The sequence below is a fragment of the Typopeltis vanoorti genome, chromosome 14 (assembly GCF_054136105.1).
Source record: "Typopeltis vanoorti isolate ZY-2024b chromosome 14, IOZ_Tvanoo_1.0, whole genome shotgun sequence".
In the NCBI taxonomy this organism is placed as follows: Eukaryota; Metazoa; Arthropoda; class Arachnida; order Uropygi; family Thelyphonidae; genus Typopeltis; species Typopeltis vanoorti.
The window spans coordinates 96,373,746-96,398,839 of NC_143562.1; the positions used below are offsets into that span (position 1 = coordinate 96,373,746).

At 37.1% G+C, this 25,094-nt stretch overlaps 1 protein-coding gene across 8 annotated transcripts in view; it reads left to right on the forward strand.

Annotated features, from left to right (window-relative positions):
- The window catches only part of LOC150099784 (phospholysine phosphohistidine inorganic pyrophosphate phosphatase-like), a 272,126-nt gene that overhangs the window by 40,656 nt on the left and 206,376 nt on the right, over positions 1-25,094 (forward strand). The gene's annotated exons all lie outside the window — the stretch shown is intronic.

Sequence of the window (25,094 nt, forward strand, 5' to 3'; positions counted from 1 at the left end):
AATTTTTTGATGCTTTAGAAAAAGCAACTGACACAATGAAAAAGGAAAAGTCCTTGTTGGGGATCTAAATAGCAGAGTAGGAAATGATTGTGAGACATACAAAAATATTTCGGAAAAATTTGGAGAAAAGAGCAAAGCTAATAATAATGGCAAATATCTGTTGGATTTCTGCTCAGGACATGGACTGGTTATTACTAACACCATGTTCCAACATAAAAATGTGCACAAATTCACATGGAGAGAAGAGGCAAGGAATAAGAAATGTCTCATTGACTATGTTATTTTGATAGTGATGTTTTCTACCTGGTACCTGACACCAGAGTGTACAGAGGATTTGAAATTGGAAGTGATCACTATTTAGTCTTGATCAGGATAAAATTGAATTTCATATTGAAAAGAATAACATGTAAGAAAATTTTAAAGCGAATAAAAGTTGAGCAGCTCTCAGATGTGAACTGTAGACTAAAATACACAAAGATTATTGAAGAAAAAATGAAAGAGTTTGAGAACAGGAATCAAACCTTGGAGATTCAGTGGCAAGCCTTCAAGAAAGCCCTGATTGACTCAGCTAGAGAGGCATGTGGTGAAGTTGTCTGCAAGGATAGAAAAATTAGAACTCCATGGTGGACACAGGAAGTTAAAGAGGCAGTGAAGGAAAAGAAGAAAGCATATCAAACGTTCCTGGCAAATAAGTCAGCTTGTGCTCTTAGAGAATATAGAGACAAATGCAAGAATGCTAAACACTGTGTAAAACTAGCTAAACAAAAGTCATGGGAGGACTTTGGCAAGAATATAGAAAATAAATATCAAGAAGGTGGCAAAATATTCTGGAGGTTGTTGAAGAAGCTTAGGAATGGAGGAAAGAGTGCTGTAAAAGGAGTTAGAGATGATAAAGGTGACATGAAAACAGGGGAAAAAGATATCTTTGAAGTATGGAGTAATTACTTTGAAAAACTACTAAATGAAACAAGCAGTGATGACAGCACAGTGGTAAAAAACACTGACCAGGCATGCAGTCAGGAATACATATCCATTCCTGAAGTAGAAAAAGCCATCAAAAGCTTGAAATGTGGAAAGGCAACAGGAGTAGATGATATTCGACCAGAAATGCTGAAGTATGGTGGTATAAAAGTCTTACAGTGGCTGCACTGCATAGTTCAGAAAGCCTGGACAGAGGGAACAGCTCTACTCCAATCATCGGGAATTCCCGATGATTGGAGTAGAGCTCTCATAGTACCCATATATAAAAAGGGAAATAAAACTGAATGTGAGAATTACAGAGGTATTTCCCTACTAAGTGTTCCTGGCAAGATCTATGCAAGTATACTTGAGAAATGATTGAGAAGAATTGTGGAAGAAAAGCTGGGTGAAGAATAAGCTGGATTCAGGCCAAATAGAGGCTGTCAGGATCAGATCTTCACTTTACGACAAATAGTCGAGAAAGCATGGGAATATAACAAAGATCTGTATTTAAGTTTTGTCGATTTGGAAAAGGCATATGACAAGGTGCCAAGAGAGAAGCTATTCAACACGCTACAGTGATATGGTGTCAATGGGGCATTATATCAAGCAATACTTAGTCTTTATTTGAGTTGTAAGTCAGCAGTTAGAATTGAAGGAAGTACAAGAAGATGGTTTAATGTTAAATCTGGTGTGAGACAAGGATGTACATTATCCCTTCTTATGCATTATCTATATGGATCATATTATGAAGGAAAGTGGTATTAAACATGATATCAAAATTGGAGATGTTAATGTCAGCTCTTTGCTTTATGCGGATGATGTTATACTTCTAAATAAATCTGCTACAAGTCTGCAAGATTCTCTGACTAAATTGAATAACTGTTGTAATAGATATGGTATGAAGGTCAGCAATAAAAAGACAAAGACAATGAAAATAGGCAGAATCATTGAAAATGTCAACTGTGTTGTGAATGGGGAACCTGTGGAACAAGTAAAACATTTCAGCTACTTAGGCATGATTTTTAGTGAAGATGGAAAATTCAATATAGAAATAGACAACAGAATCAGCAAATCTGGAATGGTGGGAAGTCAACTGAATAAATTCATATGGAATAAGAGAGAAATTAGTTGGAACACTAAATTAGCTGTATACAAGACAGTGTTCAAACCAGTTTTAACTTATGGATCTGAGACCTGGGTCAGAAATAAAACACTTGACCAAAGACTAGAGACCTCAGATATGAGAGTCCTGAGAAAGATTAGAGGCATGAACAGATGGCATCAATGGCAATATCATAATAAAAAAGAGGATATTAGGAAACGACTTGATATTGTCAGCATCCAGGAATGCGTTAGCAGAGCTAATCTCAGGTGGTGTGGTATGGTCACTTAAATAGAATGGGAGAGAAAAGATTATCAAAACAAGTGTTCTCTGCCAGGTTGGCAGGAAAACGACCCAGAGGAAGACCAAGATATAGGTGGATTGATACGGTACAAAGTGCCTTAGACAATAGAAATATAAGATCTGATAATGTTGGAGTCTTGACAAGTAACAGACTGATTTGGAGTTAAATTGTAGATAGAAAGTTAGTAATGATGTAATTTTTTCATGTAGTACTATCATATCCTGTACGCTCCTTGAAGGTACATGGCAGGAATTTGATGATGATGATGATGTATTATTAGATATTATAATAAAATACAATCTATGTTGTCAGTCAATAACAGAATAAGATCATGAGGGGTATACAATAGAATGAGCACATACATGTTATTATTAGTGTAGAGGATAGAAAAAATTGATTGTTTAATTTTTTGGTTATATACTGGATTGAAAGGGTACCATGAAAGGTTATTGAATAGATGTGTAATGGTTAATGGAAAAATTGTAACCTTTCTAAGACTTGATAACTTACAAAAACATTGTGTTTTAGGATACACAGAAGATATTTGTGTAGTTCAGTTTTAGTTTTTATTGGTGGTTTCATTTGAGGGACAAGGAGACATCCCTCGAACTTACCAAAGGAAGTAGTGAATAAAAGGATAAGAAATAAGTTTTTTTTTTTGCATGGAGAGTGGTAGGAAAATGGAATGTATTGTATTAGAAGGTGGTGAAAGCACAAACATTGGATGAATTTAAGAAATGATACAGTGCACTTTGTGTTGACTATAGTTGATTTCCCACAGTCCATCTTATGACTGCATGAATTTCAAGAATATTATTATTATACGGGCACCTCCATGGAGTCCGAAAATTCATCGTGGGAAAAACACCTCTCCTTCAACCCGTTAACAGACGTAGCACTCAAAACTGACTCTGGCAAACCATTCCACTCATTCACAACTCTCCAAGCAAAAAAATCTATTCTTCACACCCCTACTAACCACATCTTTATTCAACTTCCAGGGATGACCCCTTGTTCCGGTCCCTCTAGCCAAGTACTGAAACATTTCCCCTGCATCTATCCTATAAAACCTTTAAGCAACTTAAATGTTTCTATCATATCCCCTCTTTTTTCTCCTATCAACCAACATCTGCAATCCACACGCCTTCAATCTGTCCTCATAGGGAACATTCCACAGGCCACTCACCATCTTGGTCACTTGCCTCTCAACCCTTTCCACTGCTTCCACATCCCCAAGAAACTCAGATGACCAGACTTGATCACAATAATCCAGATGTAGGTATATCAAATCCTTATATAGAGGAATGACAACTTCCTTATCTCTACTTGTTAATGTGTTTTTCAATAGCCAAGTAATCTTAATGACTACTTTAGCAATATGTCCTCTAAACTTTAACTCTCTGTCTAACACCATCCCTAAATATCTATCTTAATGTATTTCCTGGAGTACAGTGCCATCAATGTAATATAAAACATATAAAACATTTTGATATAAAACAGCTTGTAATCTGTTTTATATCAAAATGAACTGATACCCATTATCTTTTGTCCATACTGACAGCCTTTTAAATCATCCTGCAAGCTCTCCACAATGCCTTGATTAACTATTAGTCTACCTAATTTTGCATCATCAGCAAACAACTGAATATTTCTTTCAGTTGTTTGCTGAAAGGAATAAATGATATAGGTTATTTCCTATATCATTTATATACAAATTAAACAGCATTGGTACCAGCACTGAACCTTGCAGTGCACCGCTAATCACCTGTTTTTGCTTCGATTCCATTAGCATTTTAGAGAACCTTCTTTCTGTCAAACACACACACCACAGATCAAGAAATCCTACATCATTTCTTCTGCACAATCTACATATAGATTCATTGGCTACCAACGTCCTTCTCCTCTTCAGTTCACTTCTATCGTAACTTGGTAGCAGAATTACAGTCTTCACCTTCTTGCTCTTCAGTTTTGTTTCTTCTAACACCTCTTTTACATCCTTCCTCATAGAATACTTCTTACCTCCCAAATCATTTCTACCAACCAAGACAATCATTTCTTTTGACTTACTATTTTGCATCTGGATAGCATGGCTAATATCTTGAATTTTTGCACCCGGGAAACAGGATTTTATCACACTTTCGTAAGTACTCCCCCTGATCATTGAGTCTCTGTACATAATTTTCTCCTTAACTTGTTTTTCTTGTTTGTTCGGTCAGTTTTTATTATTCCTTCGGATCACCTGCTTCCTTCTCATTTTTTCCCTGCTAATCTCTTGCCATTTCTGTAATTTTTCAATTTCGCCACTGCTGTCCTATGAAGGATAACATTTAAGTACTATTTCTTTATTAATGTCCATTTCATTCTCCTCCATTTCCAAGGCCACACGTTCAACATTAATAATATCATACGTATTTGCTGTGACAAGAACACAGCAAATACTGACTTATTTGCTGTGTTCTCATCACCTAACAGATGCTCACTTTTGAAACATTTAATATATACTCTCTTTCCAGTTTCAATTTCCTTCCACATATTCTTTAATTTTCTCAATGAGAAAATTTCACACACATTGCACTGAATACATTTCACACACATTGCACTGAATAAAATCCCCCAAATTCGAATCACCGTATAATGCGGTCTTTGCCACCATGCTGACAATATCACAATAAATATTACAATAAAAATGTTATAAAGACACTAAATACTCAAAAAACACAAAAATCTACACTAATATAATAATAATTATAAGATTCTTCCACTGGATATAGTTGTGAAGTCTTCTTTAAGAGGGAAATGACTAGTGGAAGAAAATCATTGTTAAAACTTATAGGATAAACAATAATTTAAGAAAAATGTTTATTATTGTTATTACTATTATTATTGTTCAGGACCTCGATGGAGTCACAAGGCTCATTGCAGGAGGCTCGTTCTAAACAAAGCAAAATCTATCTTGCTATTCCTTAAACTCATTCACCATTTGCACGCTTACTACCTTTTTAGATGCACTTCACGGTCCAGCCACTGTTTATGCCAAAAAAAAAAAAAAGCCACTCCTCATCTTCTTGCTCATCACTTCCATTTCTGTCCTCCAGGAATAAGAGCCTCCATAGTTCAGTCAGTTTTGCCGATGTTTTTTGGTTGAAAAACCTGGGTTCAAATCCTTTATCCAAAGAACCTTTATCAGGGCTTTTCAGTTTAAGGTGAGTTAGCCAATCTCATACGAGTGGCAGGGTTTTTCCTCCCCAAAAACTCTGGTTTTCATCCCTCAAAGCAGGCAAACCAGCCATTAGAACACATGCAATTAACATACATAATACACTGGCCTCATAGTCTGAGTTGCTGGAAATCTAAATAAACCAAACCTTCAGATTGGTTTATTTAGAATTCAAAAGGCAAGGACAATAGGCCATGCCTTTCCCTTTGTTTTACCATACAAAAGAATTCTCCAGTGTCAACCCTGTGATTATCTCTCAAGAGATTATGACTGTAGTTAGTTTTTCATTTTGCAGTGAGTTTGAAGCCATCTAGTGAGAGGTAGCAGTTAACAAGATCAAATACATAGTGGGATGTTGTTTCAGACTTAGTGCATCTGTTGAAAGTGGCAAAGAAGTGCATCACCAAATAAAGATGATGGGTGTGAAAACAGTAATCATAACAGGGGATTTTAATTATCCAAACATTGATTGAGTAGCAGTAAAATCTCATGAAAAGAAAGAAACTGAATTTATGAGCTGTTGCAAGAAAACTTTCTCAATCATCATATGACAGAAGGAACTCGAGGGCAAAGAGCATTAGATTTGATTACAGTGTCAGAGGAGATTTCAGTTAAAGATGTGGCTATTCTTCCTCTGGTTAGTGACAGTGACCATGCAATACTCACTTTGGAAGTTTATGAATATTCCATTCAGAAAAGGTTACATGCCAAACTGCAAATCAGGAATGACCAACTAAGCATATGTTGGATTCTGTGCCATGGTATCAGTTATTGAAGAGGAAGAATATCAACAGTCCATGGACAGTGTTTAAAAAATACATGATGCAACATCAGAACGTGTCCCTAAAGTTCGAAGAATAAATAGAGTACGAGTGAAATGGATGTGTAATCTTATCAAGCAAGAGATTTCTAAGAAAAAGATGTGGAACGAATACTGTGTTCAAAAGGGTGTTGTCATCATCATCAAATTCCTGACATGTACCTTCAAGGGGTGTACAGTATATAATAGTACTACATGAAAAATTTACATCATTACTAACTACAATTTTCCTCCAAATCAGTCTGTTACTTGTCAAGACTCCAACATTATCAGATCTTATATTTCTATTGTCTAAGGCACTTTGTACCGTATCAATCCACCTATATCTTGGTCTACCTCTGGGTCATTTTCCTGCCAACCTGGCAGAGAACACTTGTTTTGCTAATCTTTCCTCGCCCATTGTGTTTAAGTGATCATACCACCTGAGATTAGCTCTGCTAATGCATTCCTGGATGCTGACAATGTCAAGTTGTTTCCTAATATCCTCGTTTTTAATATGATATTGCCATTGATGCCATCTGTTCACGCCTCTAATCTTTCTCAGGACTCTCATATCTGCGGCCTCTAGTCTTTGGTCAAGTGTTTTACTTCTGACCCAGCTCTCAGATCCATAAGTTAAAACTGGTTTGAATTTATTCCATTGACTTCCTACCATACTAGCTTTGTTGATTCTGTTGTCTATTTCCATATTTAATTTACCATCTTCAGTAAAAATCGTGCCTAAGTAGCTGAAATGTTTTACTTGTTCCACAGGTTCCCCATTCACAACACAGTTTACATTTTCAACAATTCTACCTATTTTCATTGTCTTTGTCTTTTTAATGCTGACCTTCATACCATATCTATTACAACAGTTATTCAATTTAGTCAGGGAATCTTGCAAACTTGTAGAGGACTTATTTAGAAGTATAACATCGTCTGCATAAAGCAAAGAGTTGACATTAACATCTCCAATTTTGATATCATGTTTAATACCACTTTCTTTCATAATGTGATCCATATAGATAATGCATAACAGAGGGGATAATGTACATCCTTGTCTCACACCAGATTTAACATTAAACCATCTTCCTGTACTTCCATCAATTCTAACTGCTGACATATAACTCAAATATAAACTAAGTATTGCTTGATATATTGCCCCATTGACACCATATAAATGTAGCGTATTGAATAGCTTCTCTCTTGGCACCTTGTCATATGCCTTTTCCAAATCGACAAAACTTAAATACAGATCTTAAGTTGCCCGTGTTTGTACTTAAACTTAAGTACAAACACGGGCAACTCGTTGCAAAGGTGGGTGAAGTCCTGATTGCTATTCTTGGTATTTTCCATAATGTAAAAACACATTTCCTAGGAAATGTAAGCTGGTATTACATTATGGTGGGAGGTCACTACCCAGACCGGTTTCAGCCTTTATCGAGGCTTCATCACTGAGTAGCTAGACCAAAATTAATACCAAAGGGTATAGCGAAAAGAACTTATGTACTCTGCTATACGAGTTGTCCAAAAGGTGCACCCATTAAGTTACTTAAATATAAAGAGCCAACAGGCTTCATTTTGATGATATAACCATTAATTAAATTAAGAGGATATTAGATCCCACATTGCTTTAAAACCGAATAAGAAACTTAGAGATTGGAACCAGAGAGTTTCATGCCGAATATAGTATAAAAAACTATAAAAGTATCGGTGAGTACTAGTGCAAGCTAAATGCAAGTAGTCCTAGAACGTAGTATAAACACAGGCAACTTGTTGCAAAGGTGGGTAAAGTTCTGATCGGTAGTCTTGGTATTTTCCGTAATGTAAAAACACATTTCCTAGGAAATGTATGTACTACGTTCTAGGACTACTTGCTTTTAGCTCATGCTAGTATTCGCCGATACTTTTATAGTTTTTTATACTATATTTGGCATGAAACCCTCTGATTCCAATATCTGAGTTTCTTATTCAGTTTTAAAACAATGTGGGATCTAATATCCCCTTAATTTAATTAATGGTTATATCGCCGAAATGAAGCCTGTTGGCTCTTTATATTTAAGTAAATCACTATCAACAATAACATAGTCAATTAGACTTTTCTTTTTCCTTGCCTCTTCATGTTGTACCATCATTTTGTTTATTGGTTTAAGCCAATAAGGATACAATTTGGTGTTGTCTGTTATGAAAATTATAAGCAGTAGCAGGTTAGAAGAGTCACAGCTATTACAAAAAGCTGAGTATCAAAAGAAATTGGCTCTGCAAGCTTAAGACTACTCAAAGAATGCCATCATTATGCTGCAAGTAAAGAAAAGAATGAATATGAACTCTATTGGATGCAGATGGTGCAAGGGTGACAGATGCAGAAGAGATTGCTCAACAAATGAGTGCCCATTTTGCTAAAAGCTGTCAACCTAGCATATGCAACATTGTGCTCACTGCTATCTCTTCACTGAATGAAGATACTCAGTGTATAAGGAGGAGGTATTATTCTTATTCAGTTTGTTGCACAAACTGAATAAGAATTCAGCAATAGGGACTGATGGTTTATCAGCACGGATGCTAAAAAAGTATTCAGCTGAACTGGCTGTTCCTTTGACCAGGCTATATAATTTGAGTTTCAGAACAGGCAGATTCCACTGAAGTGGAAAGAATGTCTTGAATCCCATTAAACAGGTAATGCAAAGTCTGATGTATCCAACTATCGACCTATTAGTATCTCTGGAGTGCTGGTGAAGATTTTGGAAAAGTTAGTTAGAGTTCGCATTCAGAAATGGATTGACAGAGAATCTGTACTTTGTAATGAAGAGCATGAATTTACAAAGGGAAGAGCATGTTGTAGCAACTTGCTGACATTCTACACTGGTGTCCAAAACCTAAGGATGAACACTATTTCCGAAGATTACAACTGCAAATTCACGCAAATTAGCTTGTGGCAATTCGTATAACTGATGATTTCGAGTAGAAAGCGGGTACACATTCAAAATTTCAAATCACATGGTAGCACTCAGCAGGATAAAAGGCAAAAGGCTGCTCTAAGCAAATTGTGTTTGAAGGAAGTTCTTTTCATGAAGGAATAAAGTTGCAAACTTAAATCTCATGTATTATTTCAAAGACAATCATCTAGATGATTTCATGGGGGAAGAATTATTGGAAAGCTTGGAGGTCACAGAATTACTGATATTGTCGGAGAGTTTGGAATCTCACATAGTGTTGTATCTAGGCTCTGAGCAGCATTTTAGACCAATGGAATGTGTTCTAGACATTTGCTAAGAGGTCACACTTTCTCTATCACAGAGCATGATGACAGATTTTTGGTTATAACAGTAAAACGTAATCGACGTACTGTGGCAGGTCAACTTACAAGTCGGCTCCATTTGAGAACAGGTATGTAGATATCTTGACAAACTGTTGCAAAGCATCTGCAACAAGTAGGCCTATACATCGACGGCCTGTAGTCTGCATGCATCCCTTTAACCACAGCTCATCATAACCTTTACAGTGATGTTGCATCTGTAAAAATTGGACAAGACACCAATGGGCTAATGTACTCTTCACAGATGAGAGTCATTTTAGTCTTTCCTTCAATTCTAGATATCACTCAATCTGGTGTGATAGTGGTACTGCTTACCATTGCAAGAATGTTCATGATATGGCAGGGCTGGGGTCATGGTGTTGGGAGGCATTATGCTTAATCGATGCACCGAGCTACAAATTCTGGAAAAAGGAACTATAACTGGTGATTGATATTGCAACAAAGTTCTTCAACATCAGGTTCAATTGTAATGTGGTACTGTAGGCAAAGAATTCATTTTTATGGATGACAGTGCCACACCACATTGTACACAAGCAGTGGAGGTACTTCTGGAGATGGAGGATATTAATTGAATTGACTGACGATCATGCTCCCCGAGATCTCAATTTCATAGAACATGTTTGGGATGCAATAGGGAGATGCGCTGGTGCTCAAAATTCCCCTCAGAAAATAAACAAGGCCTTATCCTGGCTCTAAAGGAGGAGTAGCAAGTTTGTCTCAAGAATTACCGAATCACTTGTTGTTAAGCATAATACTGCATTGTAGTTTGGGATGGACATATTCCATACTGAAATATCTCTCTGCATAGTTTTCTTGTAAGCACTGTACATTAATTCCTTAACTATGTCCCTAGGAAATTTGTAACTTTTGGCAGAAACTTATTGCAATTTAATTTGTACGAGATTTATAACACATTTTTTGTGTAATATATTTATTAGTATGCTGGAAATAAATTTATGTCCACATTTGGGTGTAGTCGTGAACATTTTTTCATATATGGTTAAAAATGTAGTTTGTCCTTAGCTTTTGGATAATATAATAAAATATAATAATGTTTTAATAATGCATAATTGATTTAGGCAAGGGGAATGGATGTACTTTTATGTTTTGCAAAGGTTTTTGAGAGAATACAGCATGGAAGTTTGTTTTATAAATTGGAGAATATGGGTTTGGATTATAAAATGTTACTTTGAATAAGAGAATAGCTGACTGACATATATCAAAAGTGTTATATGGGAGATGAAGTCTGCAAGATTTACGGTAACCAGTGGTGTACCACAAGGATCAGTCCTTGATCTGCTGTTATTCAGTCTCTGCATTAATGACATTGTGAAGGATTTGACAGGTGACATACAGCTATTTGTTGAAGATGCAAAGATGGGTAATCAGGAATGTTACTGTGCAGTACTTGCAGAATGATTTGAATAGGCTGGAATTGTGGGCATTGGAAAATGGCTGTCAGTTCAATGGTAGTAAATGTAAAGTCATACACTTCAGTCATATTAGATATCCAATGTCATATTATTTTGGTGGGATTATGTTAAAAGAAATGGATCAGGCTAGAGATCTTGGAGTTTTAGTAGATAGGAAGTTCTTCTTCTTCTGCAGCTTCTCCCACTTATGTGGGGTCACTGTTGATGATGAGTCGCCTCCACATCCTCCTGTCTTGGGCTGTCACCACATCCAAGTTCTTCATCCTTAAGTCCTCTTCTACCAGCTCCCTCCATCTCTTCTTTGGCCGCCCACACTTCCTCCTTCCTTGCACATCCATCTGCATGACCCTTCTTCCCATATATTCGTCCTCCCTCCTCATCACATGACCAAACCATCTCAATCGTACCTCCTGTATCTTCGCTCGTAAGTTCGTAACTTTCACTGTTCCCCTCACATAGTCATTTCTCAGACAATCCTTTCTGGTCACACCACACATCCACCTAAGCATTCTCATCTCCTACTTCCATCCTACTGATGTTATTTTTCCTCAGGGCCACAGTTTCTATAGCATATGTCATAGCTGGCCTCACTACTGTCCTATAGATTTTGCTTTTCAGATTGATCGGCACCCTCTTATCGCATAACACTCCAGCCATCTCCCTCCAGTTCTTACAACTTGTATCCTGCATCCCACTTCCTTCTCAGCTCCTCCATCTTCTTCCACTGTTGAACCTAAGTATCTAAAGTCCCTCACCTTCCTGATTACATTTCCTTCCAGCTCTAGATCTGTCTCCTGTCCGCTGCCCACTGTGGAACACATATACTCTGTCTTACTTCTGCTCAGTCTCATACCTCTCTCTTCCATTACTTTTCTCTGTCTTTCCAGTTTAGTTCCTGCTTCTTCTCTTGAATCTGCACACAGCAAGATGTCATCTGCATACAACATTGTCCAAGGTGCATCTTCTCTCACCTCCTCCGTCACCACCTCCATCACAATGTTAAACAGAAACGGACTTAATGCTGACCCTTGATGCAAGCCAACTGTTACTTGAAAACTTTCTGTCTGTCCCAGACAGGTCCGAACACTTGTCCTCACATCTCCTGCACCAACCTGACATATTTCTCCGGAACCTTCTTCTCCCTCAGACACCGCCAGACTTCTTGCCTTGGCACTCTATCATATGCTTTCTCCAGATCAATAAATGCCAGATGTAGCTCCCGTTGTTTCTCTCGAAACTTTTCCATCGTCTGCCATAACCCAAAGATAGCATCTGTTGTTGATCTACCAGGCATGAAGCCAAATTGTTCCTTTGCAATCTCCACCTCTTTCCTCAATCTTCCATCAAGAACCCTTTCTAGGATTTTCATTGTGTGAGACATCAACTTTATTCCTCTGTAATTTTTACAGTCTAACTTTCATGAACAGGTCTCACAGTAGGTCAATTCCCTCTTTCCCCAGTGCCTTCCATGCCTCCACTGGAATCCTGTCGGGGCCCACCGATTTTCCATTCCTCATCCTCTTCATGGCCTCCGTCACTTCCACTCTACTGATGTTCTGCACCATCCCCTCAGAAGACTGCCCATCTTCTCTGTGAGTCCTTGCATTTTCCTCATTCAAAAGTCCCTCAAAGTATATTCTCCATCTGTTTCTTATGTCCACATCCCTCCATAATACTCTTCCTTCAGTGTCTTTGATCTGCCTCACATGTAAGATGTCCTTTGCTACTTTATTTCTACATTTCGCTAGTTGGTAAATTTTTCTCTGTCCTTCCTTTGTTTCTAATTGATCATACAGATCTTGATATGCCATGGCCTTCGCCTGTGCCACAACTCTCTTGGCTTCTTGCTTTCTCTCTCTGTACACCTCTCTGACCTCTTCCACTCTTGACTCATCCCAAACCTTCTTTGCCTTGCCTTTGCACTTTGCACTGCTTTGCCTTCCTCTTAGCTGTCACTGCCACTTGTACATTATTATTCCACCACCAACCCTCCTTCTGCTCTCTAATCTTTCCATATGTCTCACCAAGCACCTCGATTGCACAGCTCAGGATTATTTCTGAATTATGTTTCCACCAATCTTGTACACTTTCCAGCTCATCCGAAATCCTCTCTAACACCCTCTCCCTAAAACGATTCTTCACGCTCTCTTCTTTTAAGCAAAACCACTTAATTGTCTTCATCCCGTGGCTTCCAGAGGTTCTTATCTTCGATTTTATTTTAAAGTCTGCGCACAGCAGTCGGTGTTGCTTTGCCACTTGATCTGTTGGAATAACTTTACAATTTGTCACAACCTTAAGATGTTTTCTTCTAGTCAAAATGTAGTCATCATCATCATCATCATCAAATTCCTGCCATGTATCCTCAAGGTGTACAGGATATGATAGTACTACATGAAAAATTTACATCATTACTAACTTCCTATGTACAATTTTCCTCCAAATCAGTCTGTTACTTGTCAAGACTCCAACATTATCAGATCTTATATTTCTATCGTCTAAGGCACTTTGTACAGTATCAATCCACCTATATCTTGGTCTTCCTCTGGATCGTTTTCCTGCCAACCTGGCAAAGAACACTTGTTTTGCTAATCTTTCCTCTCCCATTCTGTTTAAGTGACCATACCACCTGAGATTAGCTCTGCTAATGCATTCCTGGAGGCTCACAATGCCAAGTTCTTTCCTAATATCCTCATTTTTAATATGATATTGCCATTGATGCCATCTGTTCATGCCTCTAATCTTTCTCAGGACTCTTATATCTGCAGTCTCTAGTCTTTGGTCAAGTGTTTTACTTCTGACCCAGCTCTCAGATCCATAAGTTAAAACTGGTTTGAACACCGTCTTGTATACAGCTAATTTAGTGTTCCAACTAATTTCTCTCTTATTCCATATGAATTTATTCAACTGACTTCCCACCATACCAGCTTTGCTGATTCTGTTGTCTATTTCTATATTTAATTTACCGTCTTCAGTAAAAATCGTGCCTAAGTAGCTGAAATGTTTTACTTGTTCCACAGGTTCTCCATTCACAACACAGTTGACATTTTCAATGATTCTGCCTATTTTCATTGTCTTTGTCTTTTTATTGCTGACCTTCATACCATACCTATTACAACAGCTATTCAATTTAGTCAGAGAATCTTGCAGACTTGTAGCGGATTTATTTAGAAGTATAACATCATCCGCATAAAGCAAAGAGCTGACATTAACATCTCCAATTTTGATATCATGTTTAATACCACTTTCTTTCATAATGTGATCCATATAGATAATGAATAACAGAGGGGATAATGTACATCCTTGTCTCACACCAGATTTAACATTAAACCATCTTCCTGTACTTCCTTCAATTCTAACTGCTGACTTACAACTCAAATAAAAACCTAAGTATTGCTTGATATAATGCCCCATTGACACCATATAACTGCAGCGTATTGAATAGCTTCTCTCTTGGCACCTTGTCATATGCCTTTTCCAAATCGACAAAACTCAAATACAGATCTTTGTTATATTCCCATGATTTCTCCACTATTTGTCGTAAAGTGAAGATCTGATCCTGACAGCCTCTGTTTGGCCTGAATCCAGCTTGTTCTTCATCCAGCTTTTCTTCCACAATTCTTCTCAACCAAAACACCTCTGTAATTCTCACATTCAGTTTTATTTCCCTTTTTATATATGGGCACTATGAGAGCTCTACTCCAATCATCGGGAATTTGTCCCTCTGTCCAGGCTTTCTGAACTATGCTGTGCAGTCACTGTAAGACTTTTATACCACCATACTTCAGCATTTCTGGTCGAATATCATCTACTCCTGTTGCCTTTCCACATTTCAAGCTTTTGATGGCTTTTTCTTCTTCAGGAATGGATATGTATTCCTGACTGCATGCCTGGTCAGTGTTTTTTACCACTGTGCTGTCATCACTGCTTGTTTAATTTAGCAGTTTTTCAAAGTAATTACTCCATACTTCAAAGATATCTTTTTCCCCTGTTTTCATGTCACCTTTATCATCCCTAGCTCCTTTTACAGCACTCTTTCCTCCATTCCTAAGCTTCTTCAACAACCTCCAGAATATTTTGCCACCTTCTTGATATTTATTTTCTATATTCTTGCCAAAGTCCTCCCATGACTTTTGTTTAGCTAGTTTTACACAGTGTTTAGCTTTCTTACATTTGTCTCTGTATTCACTAAGAGCAAAAGCTGACTTATTTGCCAGGAACTTTTGATATGCTTTCTTCTTTTCCTTCACTGCCTCTTTAACTTCCATTGTCCACCAGGGAGTTCTGATTTTTTTATCCTTGCAGACAACCTCACCACATGCCTCTCTGGCAGAATCAGTCAATGTTTTCTTCAGAGTTTGCCACTGAATCTCCAAGGTTTGTTCCCAAACTCTTTCATTTTTTTTTTCAATAATCTTTCTGTATTTTAGTCTACAGTTCACATCTGAGAGCTGCTCAACTTTTATTCACTTGAAAACTTTCTTACATGTTATTCTTTTCAATATGAAATTCAATTTTATCCTGCTCAAGACTAAATAGTGATCACTTCCAATTTCAAATCCTCTGTACACTCTGGTGTCCTGCACCAGGGAGAAAACATCACTTTCAACAATAACATAGTCAATGAGACTTTTCTTATTCCTTGCCTCTTCTCTCCATGTGAATTTATGCACATTTTTATGTTGGAACATGGTGTTAGTAATAACCAGTCCATGTCCTGAGCAGAAATCCAACAGATATTTGCCATTATTATTAGCTTTGCTCTTCTCTCCAAATTTTCCCAAAATATTTTTGTATGTCTCACAATCATTTCCTACTCTGCTATTTAGATCCCTAACAAGGACCAACTTTTCCTTTTTCATTGTCAGTTGCTTTTTCTAAAGCGTCAAAAAATTCCTCCACTTCTACCTTAGTAGAACCTTCTGTGGGACCATAGGCACAAATAAGTCTCATTGTCCAGTTTCCCATTCTCATATTTGCCCACATTACTCTACTTGAGACTGACTGCCATTCAAGAAGATTAGCCTCGTATTTTGTGTTTAATACTATGGCTACTCCTTCTTTTCCTTGATTGTCATTGCCTGAATATAACATTTTTTATTTATTGCTCAGAAAGATCTCACCAGTTTTGGTCTTTTTTGTTTCAGTCACCCCTATTATGTCAATCTGGTACTTATCTAATTCCTCAGCTAGCTCCATTTCTTTGCCATTCAGGCTTCTTACGTTGATAGTACCGATCTTTAACTCTGGTGATGTGGAGTTGGGGTTTGTTTTCAGATTTGTTCCAGTAGCTGACTTTTCGCTGTTCGCCCTGGTTCCCTGCCGAAAACAACGGGGACCTTGTTTAACCGGGCGACGCCCCAGCCGGCATGAAATTTTGTCATGTTGTACCATCATTTTTTATTTTGGTTTAACCAATAAGAATACAATTTGGGCAGCTAAATCCCAAATTGCCAGCCCATCCTCGTTCATTCAGTATCAAAGTAGATACCCAACAGAAGGTGATGATTGGACATTAGGTCAGAAGCCCTGATCGGTTCCCCGCATTCCTTTAAAGGCTATGTGGAGGTCTCCTCTCAGTTATACAGCTTTGACCCTTAAGCACCCCGTCAAAATGTAGGCAATATGTGAACTGTTGTTACCACTCCTAAATGTTATCAAATGTTCTTCCCTCTTGTAGAAAAAAAACGAGTTCACAATTGCCAGATCAAACGTCACTGCAAAGTCCACAACCCTCTCTCCTTCCTGGTTCATCATTCCCACTCCGTGGCCCCATGCACCCTTTCACAGTCTCTATTCTGTCTCCCTATGTGTCCATTCAAGTCTCCTCTGACAATCGCCATCTTTTTTTCTTCCATCAGTTCCCTCATTTCTTCATCTAACACGTTCCAGAACTCATCTTTCTCCTCTGCTGTACAGCCAACTTGCGGGGCATATACACATAATACGACCACCCCGCACTTCTCCAAGACCCAATTTCATTCGCATGATCCTGTTGTTCCTTCTACCCACTTCCAGTACTTTGCCCTTCATTGTGCCACACACCACAATTCCTACACCATTTCTTCCCTCGTTATTCGCTCCAGAGTAGAACAATTTATATCCATCTCCCAGTTTCTTTGCCTTTCCCCCCCTTCCACTTTGTCTCCTGCACACACAAAATGTCCAACTTCCTCTTCCTCATCATGTCTGCCACCTCTCTTCCCCTTCCAGTCATGCTTCCAACATTCATTGTTCCCACTTGCAACATCCTCTCCACCTGCTGGGCTCGATTCTTTAACCGCACCCGCTCTTGATGTGGTAGCCCTCATCCATTTCTCGCAGCTGTAGGGCAATGTGGCTGTGCGTTGCTTAAGGGATACGCCCTAGCCCTTATATCATTTTCTCTTTGATTCATATCATAGCTAGAGCTGGCAGTGAAGTTTTACAACCTGATGCCCTTCCTGACATCAACCCTCGCCATTTTTCCGGGCTTGGGACCGGCACCTATTGAGGCTAGCTTGCCTCCTTCGGTGGCTGCATAAGACGAAATGACTTAGCAAGATAGGAAAGATTCACTCCTAGCCCTCGAATACTCTAATAGCATCAGGGGGAAGGAGCAAGGAGAGGAGAAAGAAGCAAAGAAAGAAGGAGAGGGACCAGTCTACAGAATAATATAACAGATGTATATTACATGAAGACATGGTCCAGCATCTGGTACCTTGGGTTTGCCATGCCCGTACTCATTTAGTAGATAGGAAGTTGAAGTTCAATAACCATATAGCAAAGACTGCAGATAGAACTTAGAGGATAATTACAATGCTGCAGTGAACTGTGACATGTAAAGATGTCATTTTGTCTCTATACAAGGCCTTGATAAGACCTCACTTGAACTATTGTATGCAGGTCTGGTCTCCTTGTTTCCATAGTGATTCTGATACAGTGGAGAGAGAGAGTGCAAAGGAGAGTGTTAAAAATGATATTTGGATTGTGGAATAATGATTATGAAGACAGATCGAGAATTTATAGACTGCAGATACTAGCAAGCAGGAGTGGTGATATGATTGTGACTTAAAAACTCCTGAAGGGATCATACAGGATTTCAGTTAATGGAATTTTATGGAAGGTGGGAAAAAGTTGAGAGAGCATCCTAGGAAGCTGAGAGTGACTGCCATCAAGAAAGGGGCGAGATCTAGATTTTTCTCTCACAGACTGGTATACATGATTGGAATGGATTTCTGTTGGATTTTGTGTATGTAAGTAGTGTTAATGAATTCAAGAACAAGTATGACTGCAGGTAGTTTGTGGCCTCTCTTGATGAGTCTCTTCCTCCCTGGAGGTCTTTCTTAATAATAATAATAATAAATATGTTAATTTCTGTTCCAAGTGACATATCTATGAATATCTAATGATATTTCTGTTATACTACGATTATACTATGGTTTGTTATCTACATTGCAATCAGCTGTTCCCCCCCCACACACACTCACAAACACACCATCTCAAAGAATATAGAGTTGCACTTGCATATATATTAGTATAATAAACTACAGTAAGTAATATTTTCTACAACTCACAGCAGTAATACATTGACTGATAATTTAATACAGCATTGTCCTTTGAGAATGCATATTAAAATTATCAGTCAGTTCTTTGAACTTAAATATTTTATACACTAGTGCTGAATATTAGTGTTTATGTTATGGATAGTTTCCATTTTTATTTACCTCAAGTTCAAACATCAAAAGTTAATGAAACATAAATCAATATCATTATTATTATCAGGGTTCCAGAAATAAAATTTACTAGTAATTTACTAGCCACAAAATAAATTTTACTCTCCCAAGCCAGACCCCTCCCCCTTTTCATGATGTACATAATTATGTGAATAAGGTCTTTGCTAGATAATTGTATTTCTGTTATGTTAAATTTTCCAGCATTTAATTACATTATGCTAATTCATGTTGTGAGCTGTAAAAATAACTTTAGGATACAATACTATATTACGAAGCTTGCACTTGAATAACTTCATGACTGGGCAACTTGTATATAGGGGTAATGATTTCAGATCACTTGCCTTAGTATCCCATTATGCAAAGCATACATATCCTTACAGACATGTATAATGCTTTGCATTATGGAAGGGGTCACTGACCAGACTGGTTTCGACCTTTATTGGGATCTCATTAGTGGGAGCCAGACTCAGAAGTGATACCAAGGTTGAAGTCATATTTCCATATACAAGTAGACAAAAGATGTTGCACTTATTACCAAAATACTCTGGATTAGAGATAGATGTTCAAAGTTTTTTGAACAGCATTTAATTACACGATACTAATTCATGTCGTGAGCTGTAAAAATAATTTTAGGATACAATACTATATTACAAAGCTTGCACGTGAATAACTTCATGACTGGGCAACTTGTATATAGGGGCTAATGACTTCAGATCACTTGCCTTAGTTTCCCATAATGCAAAGCACATATCCTTATGGACATGCATAATGCTTTGTATTATGGAAGGGGTCACTGACCCCTTCCATAAAAGAATTTAATTCTTTATCCAAATGTAAATGTGCAAACAAAGTTTGCGTATGAAGTAACTTCACAACTGGGCAACTCGCATATAGAGGCTAATAACTTCACATCACTTAACCTTACGTGTATATGCAGTACACATGACATATGCAATAGACAATCTGTTATTTAAAAAAAAAATTGCACTTTTCATAATATAATTTAATTAACAAAATCAATGGTAATTATAAAACACAAAAATTAAAATTGACACAATCTAATTAAATATTGTAGTACGTCTATACATCTCATTCTTTCAATGCCTTTATACCTCAAGCAGGTGCATAATTTTGTAATACAGTAAATTAAAGATGCTAAGAAATTATATTCTTAGTTTAATTCTTTATCCAAATGTTAATGTGCAAACAAAGTTTGCATGTGAAGTAACTTCCCAACTGGGCAACTCACATATAGAGGCATATAAATTCACATCACTTGCCTTAGTATCCCATAATGCAAAGCACATATCCTTACAGACATGTGTAATGCTTTTGCATTATGGAAGGGGTCACTGACCAGACTGGTTTTGACCTTAGGGGTCTTATTAGTGAGAGCCAGACCCAGAAATGATACAGGTTGAAGTCATATTTCCATATACAAGTAGACAAAAGGTGTTGCACTTATTACTAAAATACTCTGGATTAGAGATAGATGTTCAAAGTTTTTTCACTTAGTTATATTATAAATTAAAGGTGCCAAGAAGTTATATTCTAGGATTAATCATTTTTCCAGGTGTAAGCAAACAAGATCGAAACCAGTCTGGATAGTGACCCCTTCCATAATGCAAAGCATTATACATGTCGGTAAGGATATGTGCTTTGCATTATGGGATTCTAAGGCAAGTGATGTGAAGTTTTTAGCCTCTATATGTTAGTTGCCCAGTTGGGAAGTTACTTCACATGCAAACTTTGTTTGCACATTTACATTTTGATAAAGAATTAAACTAAGAATATAATTTCTTGGCATCTTTAATTTACTGTATTACAATTATGCACCTACTTGAGCTGTAAAGGCATTGAAAGAATGAGATGTATAGATGTACTACAATATTTAATTAGATTGTGCCAATTTTAATTTTTGTGTTTATAATTACCATTTATTTTAATTAAATTATATTATGAAAAGTGCAGTTACTTTTTTTTAAAATAACAGATTGTCTATTACATGTCATGGTGGTGTGTGGGGGATTTATTCTCTTTCCTCTTCATTCACGAATCCCCCATCCGTGTTTTTTTTTCAACTGAAGCTCTTCGTAAATGTGCACATGCATAACTATCATTTATAGGAAGACATAATTTGTTCCCTATCCTAGTAATTTATTGGACCATCCATAATACCACAATTGTAAATTGGATATTTTTATCTGTAACATATCTATTGGCATTCATGCCTATATTTTCGCATAGATGTGTCACTTACATGCGAATGATTCATATCCGATTAATACATACAGATTGAAACATAATATTATCTACACCTTTTAGAAATGTAAACATACCAACCAAATATAGTTTCTGTTAATTATTGTTTACTTATATCCTGAAAGCAAAAATATTTTCACTTGTACATAGCTTTAGTTTCTCTGCAAGGTACATGTAATGATTGCATGCCTACCAAATCTGTAAACTGGAAGCAAAAAGTGATTTACCACATTTTGATCTATGGATGCAATACAGTTTTTCTGGCCCAGTGTGAACTTGTGAAATGGTACACTTATACAGAGTTTTTCAGAGAACAAAGCACGAGTTTTGAGCATTTGGAGAAGCATCTGCCGAGTAGTACGGTAGAGAAGAGAGATTTAAAAAGAAATGGAATAGTGAAAGATAAAAGTAGAGTATTAACAACTGAAAAAAGCAAATTAAGGAGATGGTAATGAGTGATTAGGAATGTGTGTGATTACATGATGCCATCAGATTTCAAAAAGGGAAAGTTAGAGTTAATAATTTTGGCAGGAACAAATGATTTTGAAGATGACAGGTATGGATTTCAAAAGGATATTTACTGGAAGAAGTGAAAAAGACCTGTGAAAGAGTAAAGTCTATAAGTCTCTTGCCAATGTATGATAAGAGTGAAGGGTCATACCTGCAAATGAATATATGCGTAGGTTGTGCAAGAGAAATGAAAAGTTTTAGATGTGTGGAGTGAATTTGATTTACAAAACTTGTATATGCCTGATGGAGTTAGTGTCTAAAGAAAGTTTTGTTCAAAATGGATGTGCAGAATCAGGAAAACTATGTCTTATCAAGTGGATGCAGCTAAGCATTTGTTCATTGAGATTGAGAAAGATTAGAATGGTGAATTTGGTTTATCAGGTCTGAAATCATGAGACACTGATTAAAAGATTCAATAGTACCTGTTAGCTCATCGAGATATACTAGTGCATGTATGTTTTGAGAAGCATCAAGAACAAATGTGAGTTTTTGGTTTGGTTATCTTGAGGCCAAAAATTATTGGCATTAGTAAAACTTGGTTAAGAAAGGAAGATATTGACAGAGGAATAGAATATAAGAAACACTGTATTTTCAGGTGCAATGCAGAGAGAGAGAATATGAGGTGGTTTTATTGTTGATATGGTACTGCAACCAACAAAAGTAGATGTTTACCAGGACAATTGTTGAGAGGCAGCAGTGCATTTGAGATTATTTGGTGTGGGAGAAAATATATGGTCGTTGCTACTTTAGGTTTTGGGGAGAGGGAGCAAAGGATATGTAAATTGTATGCATTATCAAATTAGCATGTGGGAGCTTTAATAGCATAGACTGGAAGGGGGAAAAAGGCACTGGGATGGGGGGGATTTTTGTAGAAACTTAGTCTGGAGTAAATCATTTCCTGTATTCTTAAAAGTACTGAGTTTAAAGTCATTGCATCAATTGGGTATGAACTCTTGATTTTCATAACACTCAGTATGGACAGTTTGGTACATATGATAGGAGTGGAAGGTATTCATGCTTGGAGAATATTGGATTTGGTGATAGCACCAGAGAAATTGTCCATAATATTGTCTCTGACTGATTAGAGTGAGGTGGCTAAGTATAGAATAGTTACACAAGGAGGAATATATGTGGAACTATTAAGCTGATCCTAACCAGACTATTTAATTTAAGTCTCATCACTGGTAGCTTGCCATGGGAGCAGATAAATGGCAAACTATTTCTGTTACAGAAAGGAAGTCCCAAGACTTAGATTTCAAATTACAGATCAATTATTATCTCAAGAATGGTGGATAAGGGTGGAATTCAGAAATGAGTGGATATTTATGTGTTTCTTGAACATTTGCAAGTTGTCTTTAGGGAAAGCAGCTTGTCTAGAAAAAGTCTAATCTAGCCTAATCTAACCTTTTTTTTTTTTATGATTATCCTTTGTTTTACCTAATCCAGTACAGGCAGCCCTCGGTTTACGATGGTTCAATTTACGGCGATTCACAATAACGTAAGATGCCTGCGCATGCTTTCTTACTGTAGTGTGGTCTGACTGAGAAACGACGCTAGCAGGCACTTTGAGTGTTTACCGAGCTACTACGACGTATATGTATCAAACCTAGTTTTACTGTTGAATCTACCTAATTGTTCTATTTAATTTTTTTTATATACATACATATTTAAATTGATAAAGTACGTAATTACATACCATATCTGATAAAAGAAGTGTAGAAAAGTTAGCAGAATTTGGTGTTAAGAAGGTGCAGAAGTCAATCACACTTGAAAAGAAGATGGAGGTGATTTGAAGAATGGAAGATGGGCGACATGTGCTGATGTCTGTAGAAGTATGAACTTACCTGGATCGACTGTTACTACAATTATGAAAAATGCAGATAGAATAAAACAGTCTGTGCAACAATCTACAGCAGTACTAAATGCAAAACATGTAAGTTATAGCAGGGATAAACTTCATGAAAAAATGGAAAAATTATTATCATTATGGGTGGATGACTTGAAGAAGAAAAACATTCCTCTGACGCAGGCTGTTATAGCTGAGAAAGCAAGATCCTCAAAAAACAATTTTTGAGGATCTTAAAAAGACAGATGGAGACGAAGAAACATTTTTAGGAAGAAAGGGTTGGTTCATGAGATTTAAGTCTTGAAGTAAGTGCCATAGTGTCAAATTATGTGGTGAGGCGGCAAGTGCAGATATGGCAGCGGCTGCTTTTCTTGAAGAATTTCAAGACTGTGTAGAACAAGGAAGTTATCCTCCTGATCGCATTTGTAATGTTGATGAGACTGGGCTCTACTGGAAAAAATTGCCACCACGTACATTCTTCACATGAAACTGTCCTGTGAAGAATGTTCCGCTCCAGGTTTTAAAGCCACAAAAGATAGACTTACGCTTTTGTTGGTGCAAATGTCTCCGGAACTTTGAAACTTAAACCAATGTTGGTGTACCATTCACAGACACCACGTGCCTTCAAGGGTCTAAAAGCCTTGCTGCCAGTCTATTAGAAATGGAACAAGAAAGCTTGGGTTACACAAGACGTTTTTATAGATTGGTATACAAATTATTTTTGTCCTACCATGCTTTGCTTCTGTAAAGAAAATGATTTGCCAGCCAAGGCATTGCTTCTCTTGGATAATGCCCCTGGACATCCTCAAAACTTTGCTGAAGTAAGAACACCATTGGATGTCAAGGTTATTTACATGCCCCCAAACACAACATCGCTTTTGCAACCGATGGATCAGGGGATTATATCAATCTTCAAAGCCTATTATCTCCGTATAACATTTATGGAAATGGTAAGTCTTGGACACTTTAGGAAAAACTATTAAAGACTATTGGCGGTCGTTCGATATTTTGAAGGAAATTAACATAAAGTCAGCTTGGAACGAAGTGTCAGCAAAGTGTTTAAAAGGAGCATGGCGAAAACTCTTCCAGCATTTATGCACGATTTCGAGGAATTAGAGCAAGAGGAGAATGTTATTGAAGACGTTACCAAGCTTGCGTGAGATGTGGGATTAGATAATGTTACAGCTGAAGATGTGACAGAAGTCTTAGAGAGCCATGAAAAACTGCATCCCAATGAAGACTTAAAAGAATTAGCCAAACAATTAAGTCAACATCCAAAGGAGGAGAAAGAAAACGAAGAAGGTTCTCTGAGAGATATAAAAACTGCCAATTTACAGCATATCCTTGCAAGCATAGAGACATTGACTGATGAACTCTGCGAAATGGACTACGATTGGGAACAGAGTGTGAATGTAAAAGGAGTGTAATCGCATCTATTCAACCTTACACTGAACGAGTTAAAGAATGAAAAAGAAAATCTAGACAGTTAACACTGGATACTTTTTTCAAAAAAATGCATGTGATCCGAAGTTAGGAACTTCAACATAGAAATATGTAATATCTTTTCGAAGTTTAATATTTTTTGTATATAATTTTGTTTTGTTTTCATTATTAATAATTTTATTTTAAC